This window comes from Misgurnus anguillicaudatus, chromosome 11, assembly GCF_027580225.2.
Source record: "Misgurnus anguillicaudatus chromosome 11, ASM2758022v2, whole genome shotgun sequence".
Classification (NCBI taxonomy): Eukaryota; Metazoa; Chordata; class Actinopteri; order Cypriniformes; family Cobitidae; genus Misgurnus; species Misgurnus anguillicaudatus.
In genome coordinates, this window is record NC_073347.2 from 14094924 (window position 1) to 14107856 (window position 12933).

A 12933-nucleotide genomic window follows, 5' to 3' on the forward strand; every position below is an offset into this window, starting at 1 on the left:
TTTGGGGCGCACAGTGCTGTGCCCTAAGGTTGATCTGAAACAAGCCAATTAGAGCTCAGCTTCAAGTCACATGCTTTTAACAAGTTTACTGACCTACATACACACTTGTTTGGGTGTTGCCCCCCCACACATATGACACACAGACAATGAAATAATACAGTTTAGATTTTTTTTAATAAATTATAATATGACTAACAGTGAAATAGTACAACTAAATGATTTTATTTTGTATTAATTTGCACTATATATTTAACGTTTTGATAACATGTTGAAGTGGCGTCCTTCTCTGGCCAACTTTAAGGGGGCAGCGCCCTATCGACTAGGGTTGGGTATAGTTTTAATTTTAGCGGTTCTGATGACAACATTTATTATGATTTCTCAAATAGTTCTCGTGGTACTTTGATGTCATGTGTGTCTCGGTTCTTGCAGAGCTGCGTAAAGTTGAGCACATCTAAAAACTCGAGACAGCTATGAACTCCCGGTAAAGAACTTACTGCGTATGCCTGCGCCTTATCCATTATTTGTACTTAGGAGTAAAAGTTATTTCTTAAGCCCGATTTATAGTCGTGCGTTAGCTCTACATCGTAGCTATGCCGTAGGTTATCCGTAGCCTGTGCGTAGCTCTGCGTAGCCTGACGTGCGCCTCGCAAAATTTTTAACAGCGCGTCAGATCTAAGTGGACAGCAAGCGCTGTAATTGGTCCACCAGAACCCCTCCCGTCAGGTAAAAAACCTGCGTCATAGGTATTTCCGTTTGTGACGGTGAAAACAAAGATGAGCCAGGTTGAGGAGTGATTTCACTCAAACTGCAACAAAAGTCCCTGTTTATATACTTTCATCATTGCTGGTCTTCTCAAATCATACACAACAAGTTGCTGTTTCTTCTTTGTTTGTGGGTTAACTTGCCAACCTTCTTCTTCTTTGACGGTCGCGCTGCTACTGTGGTTACATGCATGAATACTGCCTACCAGCGGTCTGCGCGTGTGTTTGCATGTCGACACGGACGGCGACACAAAAGTATAAATGAAAACCAACCCGGAACCTACGCCGTAGGACCTACGCGCAACTATAACGAGCCCTTTACCCCCCAGTGTGAGAAATACAAGGTGTGGCGTGTGAACTGGCTAAAATGCGTGTCTCACGAATTGAATGCGTGACACTTGAGAGCCCTGCAAATTGATATAATTTCAAATAAACAATGTTGTCCTGTAGCTGCCTAATGTTTATTGTCTTTGTCTTACAAAAGACATGTCAGTTTATTCAGAAGTATGCGACTTTAATTAGAAAGTGAATCTGTGTTTTGTACCCGAGTGTGAGATGCTGCTAATTTCAGCTGTATCTGGTGCGCTGTAGGAGGACGTGTGGCTGGGAGATTTAAACACTGTACATTCCATCAGATTAATGCCGTGTTGAAGAAAATGTTTCATAATATCAGAGGTATTGCCTCCCTTACACGAAATATACTTGCCTCATGTATTGCATTTGGCAACACTACAATCTTTTTCACCAAGTCTAACCAAACTTTTGAATGTTTGCTGCAGTTATAGTGCCGAATGTAATGTACTGTGTTTGTGCGTAATTCGTCGCAGGTCCTGGCTGATAGATACAACTTGCTGTTCGCCGTGGGAGAATTACGAAAAGAGGAATCGTTAAACAAAATTGCAATGCGTCCATCATATCGATTCCCCGTTTTTTTTAACCGGTTCTAAAATGGAACTGGTTCTCGTTACCCAACCCTACTACTGACCATCCGCCACTGACAGAGAGAGTGGGTTTATATACTGCAATACTGCAGTCAGCCTCCAGGGGGACGATTAATTAAAGTGTTTTGACTTTTCACTTTCCAGGACATGTGTGGCATGCCTGATTGTTACATCTAACTTTTAAAACCCTGTGTGGTATAAATAGCCTGGTTTCCATTACAGATTTGCGCAAAACTATAGCGATAAAAAACTATTGCAAAATGGTGCACTTTCCATTTACAGATGTTATGCGACTAAAACTATTTTTTTCTCATTTCAAAAACCAAGGTAATGAGTGTGTTTGACTTCATATGGCACCATGAGGATGACATCAAAATACAACAAGAGCGATTTGAGACTCAACTGCCCTGTATGCTTTTAAATCGCTCTTGCAGTATTTTACTGTCATTAACTTGTCGGTTCTTGCGACGCCTCATCGTACATACCTCTTCTGTCTTGTCTTCCAACCAAACCTACCTTTCAAGTATAATTTTGTGGTTTGTATGCACGTCAAGTTATCTGTAAATGCAAAAAAACTTCCATTGCAGTTTTACCAAATATTCCTTTTTTAAATTTCCTTAAAAAAACAACCTCACCTAAGCGTAAAAACTTTTTTGGGATATATGGGAGTCAAGTGAATTTTTTTTTTCTATTTCTAATTTTAGTTTTCTATTGGACGCATTTTCAATTCTAATTTGAACAATTTGAAGGTTAACGGAAACATTACTATTGTGAGTCTTAAAAAGTCCACAAACTACATCTTTTTCTTTATTTTAATTATATTTATATATTTAAAGTCTAAAATCATGCTGTATAAATCAATAATGCATCTCAGCTTTATGTGATCTTCTTCTTCCAACAGGAATTTCTTTTTTTGTCATGGGCATAAATGCACTACCACTGTTACGAGGACTTTCAATTAACTCTAGTTTTTGTAGTGAGCCCATGATATTTTCTATCCCCTAGGTTAAGTTGTTCTTCCTCTCACAGAAAGCATTTACACTTTTATTTAGACATCATTTAAGTAAGTATATTATGCCATCGAATCGTTCTCCAACATTGCGAGGACGATTTGGCCCCCATAAAGTAGCTGAAGCCGAAACAGCCAAAGCATTAACTCTTTGCTCCGAGTGCAAAGGAGAAGTTAATCCAATCACCTCAGCTGAACTCCATAATCTTCAGGCACTAAAGAATGTTTCCTTTTCACTATCGAACGTGCCTTAGCTGTTAATGTGTAATGCAGAGGAAAGCTTGTGTGGTTTTATTGTTGCACCATATTTGCTGCTGTCCACCTGGTAAACAGGGTTTAAATAAAGACAGGATGAGAGAGAGAGAGAGAGAGAGAGAGAGAGAGAGAAAGAGAGAGAGAGAGAGAGAGAGAGAAAGAGAGAGAGAGAGAGAGAGAGAGAGAGAGAGAGAGAGAGAGAGAGAGAGACCGTGTTAGTTAAAAACTCAAGGTCTTTAATTGACTTGTAAAAATTAAAATCAATCAGAACTCTTGATTGTACAAAACAAAACAGTAACATTCTCTCCAGGCTTCTGCTCAATTTTATTCTTTCTACTTGAATAAAAAGCCAATTTAGCTTGACCAAAGACAAAATTTAGAAGCTGTCAACCCTTGCACATATTTGACACCCAATAAAAATTTTCTATAGAAAAATGTTCATTAAAACAATCAAAAAGATTCTGTAAGATAACAAGTAAGGGTTTTAAACTGACACATTCCAAAAAACAAGAATGTTTCTTTATTGAAACAAAACGGACATTTAAAACTCACATCAGGGTTCACAACAGAAATCAAAGCTGCAATTAACTTCAATTGCCCCATAAAGAACCCTCCATTGTAAGTCACCTACTTTCTTTGCCAACGGTGGCTTATACAAAATTCTCCATACAGGTTTTACATCATCATTCAGTTTAAAATAGGCATGCCATGGTGTATCTACTCTGTCTAGACTTTTCTTGTTAAAAACTAAAACACAAGTTTTGTAAAAAGTCTTCCCTGTAACAGAAAAAAAGACTTTCCAGTTTCTAAAAAAGTCCCCCCAATTGTCCAGTTTGGAGGACAAACTAGTAGTTGAAAAGACGCTTTGGCATCAGGAGCTTTTAACTCCGAACAATGATCCACTAAAAGTTCCCTCTCCTCATCTGTAAGAAACAATTTCCATTTTGTCATCAGCAAACCAACTACGCGCATTGAAAGAATTCTTAGATGAGAAGCTACTTGCTCAACCTGCAAACTAGGTCCAGCCACATTAATCAAAGAGTCCAGGTTTGAAACACTGGACTTACAAAGCATGTCATTCAAACTTGGAATAGTGCCTTCAACAGTTAGATGTCCAGTCAGGCTTGTTTCATTTATAAGCAAAAAAGTGTGTCTGTCTGTGGTGTCCTTTGATGGTTAAAACATTCTTTAAAATTATTACAATAGAAAGTTGGCATTCTGGAAGCAGGCAGAAAAAGGTCCAGAAAGAAAAGAGATCTATCCATCCGTACACCTCCAGAAATCTGTAGAGTATCACCACCAGCTTTTCATCCAACATCACCCAATCCTAAAAAATTTTTTTGTACAAACTGCAGACGGAAAGTTCTGATTTGCTTTGCAAATTTATCAGTCCAAGTCCCCCCTCCTCCTTACGCTGAAACATAATACTCTGAGGGACCCAATGTAGTTTATCCCCCAAAAATCCATTAATAAAGTTTGAATTTCAGACATGAACTTTGAAGGTGGATCTATGCAACCCAGTTTATGCCAAAGAAATTAAGCAATTAAATTGTTAATTATCAAAATATGCCCTTTATAGGACATGTTTGAAGCTAGCCACTTCCACTTGGCTAACCTTTGATCTTTACTTCCCAATTCTTCTGTACTGTAACGTCATCCCCTAAAAAACACCCAAATATTTAAATCCTTCTTTATACCATAATCCATCAGAAAGTTTTAGCATTTTCCACATTAAACTTTTGCTCCAGTTTACTTTAGCTGAAGATAAAACGTTAAAATCTTCAAGGTATGTCTTCAACATTTCTATGTCTTTTTGACAACTAATCATAACAATTACATCATCAGCATAAGCCGATAAACTAATTTTAAATTTAGACCCAGGTATGTATAAACCACTCAAATTGACCCTTATCTGCTGTAGTAGAGGTTCCTTTGCAATTGAATAAAGCATTCCTGACAGCGAGCAACCTTGTCTAATACCTCTTTTAACTTTAAAAGGAGTACATAAGCCACCATTCACTTTTAAAACTCTCTCAACATCAGCATAAAGTACCTTGATCATTTTCACAAAGTTTTTGCAAAACCAAAGGATGTTAGAGTATTCCAAAGATAATCATGTTCAACACGATCAAAAGCTTTTTCTTGATCAAGAAAGATCAAAGCACAATCCAAATTAAAGATCTTTGAGGCATCCAGTGTATTTCGTATTCGAGAAATATTAGCAAAAATAGACCTCCCCGGTATGCAATAGCTCTGGTCCGGATTAATTACTTGCTCCATAACTCTTGCCAATAGTTGCGAAAGTTTTTAAGAGCAGTTTGTAGTCTGTACAAAGAAACGAAACAGGTCGTCAATTTTTTATTTCCATCAAGTATTCTTTCTTTGGGAGGAGTGTAAGGACAGCCCTACGGCAGCTCAATGGTCTTCCCAACACTGTCCTAGAGACTTTTAAAAGTCTAGTAGTAAAAAAACTTCAGTCATCAGACACCTTGCTTTTTCAGTGAATTGCCTAATATCTGGAAAATATTCATTCACTTGCACTCCTCTTCTATTTTTTGCTGATTTAGAACATTATGTATTGTCATCAACTTTATAGTCCCGACTCACACATTCACTCTGCAAAAGAGTCACTGTCACTTTCAGTGTCACCCTGTTCTTCACATTCAGTCACATCTGCTTTTTTTACAGACATCACATCACAAGTATTATCACTTTGTTTTCATTTCAAAGGTGTTTTTAACAATGAATGTTCTGAATCCATATCAATGCCATCATTACCTTGTATATTGTCTGGTTGAAAGCCTACAATTCAGTTATATTACTGAACTTGAAGCAGGCTCATCATTAAAGGACCTAGCACGTTCTACATTATCTGGTCTTTTATTAGATGGCTCTATTACATAAGTCTCAGCTCCAAGCCGACTTACCAAAACCATCTCCGTAACATTTCGGTCACGTTCAACACGTTCTGTCATGATCAGTTCAGGCTCAGCCTGCTCGTCAAATCCCCGCTCTGTCACGGCATCCACAACCCGCGCACGGTTCATACCAGGTTGACCAGCTGCAGACGGATCAACTATATCTGTCTCGTTCCATTTGTGTTACTTTTTTATTAGGGCAGTCACATATTATATCGCTGTTTCTAAATTCCAAGAACGCAAAGAACGGACTTGCGTCCTCGTGGAGATCGGTCTTGCCAGGCGACCTTGGAAGAACGAACTCGGACGTTTTGCCGCAATGACTTCTGGGGCGTTAAGCGATTTCAGCAAGTCTGCACTCGATGCATCCTCGATATCAAGAACACATCCGGGTATCTTCATGCGTCCTCTGTCCTTGTGTTCTTGAGAATTGGAATGAACTTCGACCGTTAATGATGACGTAGAGCGAGGACGCAAGATCGCTGAAGAACGCATATTGAGAAACAGCCTATGTCTCACTTTATTACAACCAAAGCATTTTATTCCCTTCCATTGTTGCAAAGACAAATCAGTTTGCCATAACGCAAAAGAGATTGTGCCAACCGCCCGTCACTGATAAATGGGGGAACATTTGACAAAGTCACCTTCTTAAATGGCATTGATAGTGAGAGAACAGGTATAAATCAATTGTCAATACTAATCCCTTTCTCAACAAAATAATAAGCTTTATCTACACTGTTAAGAAAAATAACAGGTGCATTGTTCATCTTCAAAGCTGACAAAATTCACTTATATCCTACAACTTCTCCTACAGCCAAACAACACTTTTTTATACTCTCCACGTGCGCCACCTTCACACTTTACTTACATTTCTCCTAACCAGGGCTTTGAACCATATTTTTTCCGAATTGGTTCGTTCCGAACAGAAACAGTATTTTAACATTTACGGATTTCGGTTCAACTTTAAAATTGACGTTCCTGAACCGGTTAGAACAAAAAAATTAAAGTTCCCAAACCGGTTAATAATGTTCCATGTCAGCTGTGGGACACACAAATAAGTGGGCTTATCATTAGGGCATTAATCTTAAATTATTAGTCTACATAATTTTTCTTAAGTCTCTATCTTGTCATCAAACATTAAATTATGTAAACGGCATAACTCTAATTCTGACATGCCTACATTTGTTTCAGCATTATACATGAATTAAGACAAGGGCAATTTCTGCCATGTCATTGGAAAAAGAAAATAAAAAGAATACTGTGGTATTTTGAGATCATTTTGTTTGTATGTGTCCTGTCAAGAACAGAAAGATTGTTTGCTTGCTTTTTAAAACACGTCTCTCAGTGTACTATTGAGTGCACTTAAACACGGGCACACACACACACACAGACACAGACTGAGGACGAATTCCAAACGGCGCTTCGGGAAGAAGATGCAGCATAAACAGTCGCTCCACATAAAGTGAAAATCATGTTTTTCAGTGCTTTATTCACCAAATGTATTTTAATAGACTACAGTATGAGACACAAGTCTCTCTCAACTTTATACATAAAGAGTTCTGATCTTTGAAGGGCATAGGGATAATCACGTTTGATTTGGACCTGACGTCTGTGCGTACAGAAAATTGCTTAAGTGCCTTTTTGTGGTTAAATTGTTTAAAATCACTTAAGTTTTAACATTTGCAAGCCTTTGAAACACGTGCAAATGATCAACTTTCATCCTATTTAAATTTGCGTATTAATTCTTGAATCGCAACTGCGATCCATTACACCACTAATTAGTATTAAAAAACAAACATCTTGAGATACTTGGTAGCCTACAATATTTACTTCTTATGATTGAGCATTAGAGATTTGGGCTTTAGTAGGCTACTTGCTGGTGGCAAGCTTCTCATTTCTCCGATGATTCAACAATGACCGAGTGTGAACTTCACCGAGTATTGCACAGAAATCTTGTCAAAGAACGAAAAAATAACGCTATTAACCGGTTGCCATTATTTTAAATAAACAATTCTGTTCCGGAACATATATATTTTTTTAAGTTTCTGGTTTCGTTTCTGTTCCTTGCAAGACATCAAAAGTTTCTGGTTCTCGTTTTTGTTCTGTGAACCGATTCAAAGCCTTGCTTCTAACACACAGATAAAAGGAGAAACCAACAAAGAAAAGGAATAAAAAGAAGGTAGAAAAGTAGCAGGAATAAATACTTACTTTAGGTAAGTAACCACATAAAGCACTCACTCAAGAGACGCTCAAACTTGTTTCACGCTCTCCAAATTCACTCAGCAGACGCTCACACATGTGTGAGAGAGAGAGATAGAGAGAGAGAAAGAATGAGAGAGATGTTTGTGTAAGTATAGGGATAAGACTGGACTGATACCGGCTCTTGTCCTGCAGTAAACACTTCACGCGCTCCCAATAAATAACATATACATACACATCTCCCACAGACATTAACAATCCCTTTGTACACAGTGGCCACGTTAATGGCAAGCGCAATGTTGTCACTTTACTGTCATCGAGAGAAAGCAAACGCACACACAGGGGATCTATTATTCCTTTACATTCACAGACATCTGCTTCCTTTGCAAAGCAAGCACTCAAAAAAAGCACTCTCGATGAACATTTACCATCTGGGAGAGGGCCATGTTTCAGGTCAAGAATATGCCTGGGTCAGGACTAGAATCCATTATGACTTGACAAAAAACATTTTTTTCAACTGGTTACCTGCATACACTGAAGTTTTTGCTTGTTCCTCCACTAGACGTCGTATCCATTGAATAAGCCATCATCTCTTCAAACTCCCACCACTTTTCAAAGACAACAAACCTGATATCATTTTTGGGACTGTTTACAGAGCTGTAGGCACGTAGGTGTTTTTTGGTAAATGCAGGTAGATTAGCATTATAACCAGTATAGTCATAAGGCATGAACTACCAAAGTCAGCATAATTTAAGATACAGTTAATGGTTATCACTGTAAAAATGATGTCAAATCAACATAACAAAACCAAGTTATTTTAACTTCATGCTGCATTTTTCTTTACAGTGCATTTAAATGGACACCAGCTTAACCAACTTTCCAGGTGTAGGCTCTTTGGGCCAATCCCATTTCTCTGTCTTACCCCTTCCCCTTCCCCTACCACTTCGTCTTACCCCTAGCCCTTGTCCCTCAAAACCAAGTGTTAAGCGCTAGGGGTGAAAACATACCCCTATGAAATGAGACACCGCTTGGTTACGGTTACGTCATCATACATCGTCGTTTGCTGGCTGCAACAACACCAGACGCGACAAATGTTGATCACAAACTTCCAAGATGCAGAGTGCAAGTGTAAGCAAAAGTGAATCAGCCGCCGAGTTTCTTCTGGCGTCCCTGTGTGATACAGAACGGTATACGTAAAGCACGTACCGATGTCTCCAAAGCAAGTAGTGTTATGCACTGATATCAAACGAAATTCGCTGCTAACGTTAATGGAATTTAGTTAAAACTGTAGACAAGCATGCAGTCCATTCGTGGCTAGTTAGAGAAATACGGGAATGTTGTGCAAATCAGCAAATACGGGAATGTTGTGCAAATCAGCAACGTAACTTTAGCGTAGCAAACTAGCGAAATTTTAAAACATTTAAATTAAGAACATAATTCAAATATATATGAACAGGACTGTGTAGAGCACAAAACAAGACGTTAGTAATTTTTAAATTAATTATTAAGCCGAAAATACTTACATTTATGGGACGCTCTGGCCGCCATTTTTGCCGGTTGCGCAGTGTATTCTGGGTACCCCTTGGTTTCAAGTAAGCTCGCGGAAATTCTTGGTTTTAAGGGGTATCTACCACTTGCCCTTAGCCCTACCCCTTGATCAAAACGAGAATTGGGATAGCCCTTACTCTCACGTGAACGTGCAAAACTAAGGGGTAGGGGTAAGGGGAAGGGGTAAGACAGAGAAATGGGATTGGCCCTTTATTTCAACAGGTTGGAAAGCTAAATTGAATTTATTTATTTTTTTACACTACAGTGTTTCCAAAAAGGACAAAGGGATTAATTTGTAAAGGACAGTCAGAGCCAAGCTAAACTTACAGTGGGGATAAAAACATAAATAGAGAATGCAAACATGTCAAAACTTGGGTTTGTTGGTAGATGCACAGAAAAACACAGCCACTGACGGCAGGCTGACATTTTCTAATTAAACTTGGTGTGTGTCGTGCCGTGGAGATGAAAGAGCCTTTTTCTACTTTACTGTGAGATTCTCGTTCATAGTCCTTGCATGTGCAGCGGCAAGGCCAGGGCAGAATGGGAATAAGTATGCGTTGCAGATAGAATGGAGAATACTGTATAGAAGCAGTGACAGTGAATATTGGACTGCATGGGACATATGTGACCTCTGCATTATACTATAGACACAAAAACAAGCAGAAAGATGCAACTGTCTTATATTTTATATATATACCCCTCATCACATATAACTACCATCAAAGCAGATGAAAAGATAATTAGAGCAGGTGAAGAGAAGGGGAGATGAAGATGAGAGGAAGTAAAAGGTGTTTGAGAGAAAATAAATGGATTCAGACCAAAGCCAAGACTTTTTTGCCTTTACCACACACTGAAAGAAAAAGAGTAGATTGAGGAAAAGAGGTGTGATAGTGGAAAAAGTATTTAAAGCCTGTGTGTTCTTTAAGCCCTGCTTTAGTTACATTACATGGTAAAGATCTTTTGAATAAAGGCTGCATAAGTTATTCCAGACTGGTCTCACTGTTAATATTTAGTATTATTATGTAGCTTTTGAAAAAAAAAAACATATTTTTTGTAAGTTAAATAGATGCTGAAGCATACAATGTAGATGAATTTGCAACAGTTAATCGTGGCATTATAAGGTTTTTACAACTACAAAATGTAAAACATTTACAAATCTTTCATACCATAATTATTGCTGTATAATTTCCCTTTACCCATGTTATTGATAATCCTAACCCGACCCTTACCCTAAATCCAAACCCTTTTTATACCAAAAAATATAATTTATAAAGTATTCTTTTTATATTATGCAACGTAATGGACAGAAAGGAAACATTTTTATAACAATGTATATATAGCATTTTAAGTCACTATTACAATCCTTCTCAAAATTGCTTATCAAAATGATGTACTGTTATAAATAAAAAGCATAACAGATAGACAAGTGTTATCACAATATCTTATTTACTGCGAAAATTCAAAAGCCGTACCAAAAGTAGTTAAAATGAATCAACTCTTATACTTCTTGAATAATTCATAGTATACACAGTATTGCATATGGCCTGCTGTTTTTTTAAAAGCACTAAAGAGTTTAAACAGTGATATTGCTGGCAAATAATGGCAAAAAATGGCTTTGCTATAGAGCCTTATTACTTCCATTTTGCACACTGGAAAGTCAAAGTAAGCGCATTGCATTGTGGGACACATTAGTGCGCTTTATCTTTTGGGTATTCTGCGTATATAGGAAATTCACATGCTGTGCACAGTATATGCGTTTCTTTATCTGTCACTTTTATGTCCCAGGGGGTCGATTTGTGAACATCAGCTCTTTATTTTGTCACAATGAAGATCACAATGATACTTGGAAATATTCCATCACTTCTTCATATATTTTTTGCTTCCTTTCAAATGTTCTTTTGTGTGTATGTTTTGTTTTACCTTAGTACTTGACGCAGACTTTTAAACTCAAATATAAAATAAAAGTAGATTAAACGTGATGTGTGAAGAAAAAAATCCCCAAGATAAATTTCTTTATACATTCAGTCAAGCAGTAATTTTTGAGAGCTTGTATTCATTCCCTAAATATACCACTGTCAGAAGAAATGGTCAAAATATGTACCCCAGCTGTCTCTAGGACTATACCATTTCAGAAAGTATAGCTTTGCACCTGAAGAGTCCAAAGAGGTACAGATTGGTATGAAATGTATACGTATCTAATAAAACATATTAGGACCTTTTGAAAGGGTACTGCCCCAGTGACAGCTGGGATACATATTTTGACCATTTCCTCTAACAGAATACTTCTTCAATTGGGTTTATTATCTGTACATGAAATGCTAGTTATAAAATAGACAAAACTAACCCAGAATGCTCATAAGCACTATTAAATTTGTGAATGATTATGACTTTTACAAAACAATGACAAAAATAATATAATTTTAAAATAATAAACATAATTCTATTCAGTAATTCTATGCATTCTGTCAATGAAAATGCAACCGGTCCAAATGTGCTTATAGTGGAAAATAAAACCCCATGTACTGTACAAATGCTGTCTTCATTTGGATCAGGATGAAAGGAAATTCAATATTAAAAGTTCATGCACTGGTATTTATAGTATTTATTATCGGAGTACTTTGAGAGCTTCACTTTGGTGAACCGCTTGACGTCTCTTTTGCCACAGTGCTTGTGAAATGTTCATGTTCCACAGAGAGAAGATGATTGTCAATCGTATGCGTGAGAAACAGAGATCTCATCTAAATGTGTTAGATAATTTGAATACTGTCAAAAGAGAATGAGGGTGTGAACAGAACTTTTCAGAAAGCTTTCACCCTCAATAGACGCATGTGTCAATTGTATGTGTTTGGGTGCAAGCGCGTGTGTTTGTACGATTAATTTGCAGACAACAATCCATCACATTAGTTTCCAACAAATGTTTTGCGTGTGAGGACAATGATAGACATTCATAGAGAAATTTCATATTCATCAACAGTGTCAGACATCAAAGACCTGCCTGTCAAAGAGACGAGAGAGAGAGAAAGAAGAGAGAGGAAGATGTTAGGCAACAATGTCACTTTGAGTGTCTCAACTTTCAGTTTGGAATGAAAACTTTTCATTTTTCTCTATGTAACCATTCACATGTGTATAACAGTGTTTATTTAGGTTACATGTTCAGATTTCTGTCTGCTAAGGAGAGGCTCAAGGAAATGCGTCAGCACGATCTGTTACACTGTATCCCCTGGTGCTACTAATGCATGATTATAAGGGGTAAAATACAGGTGAAAGTATACAGGTGGAGTTGAGCAGGTAGACAGATGCCA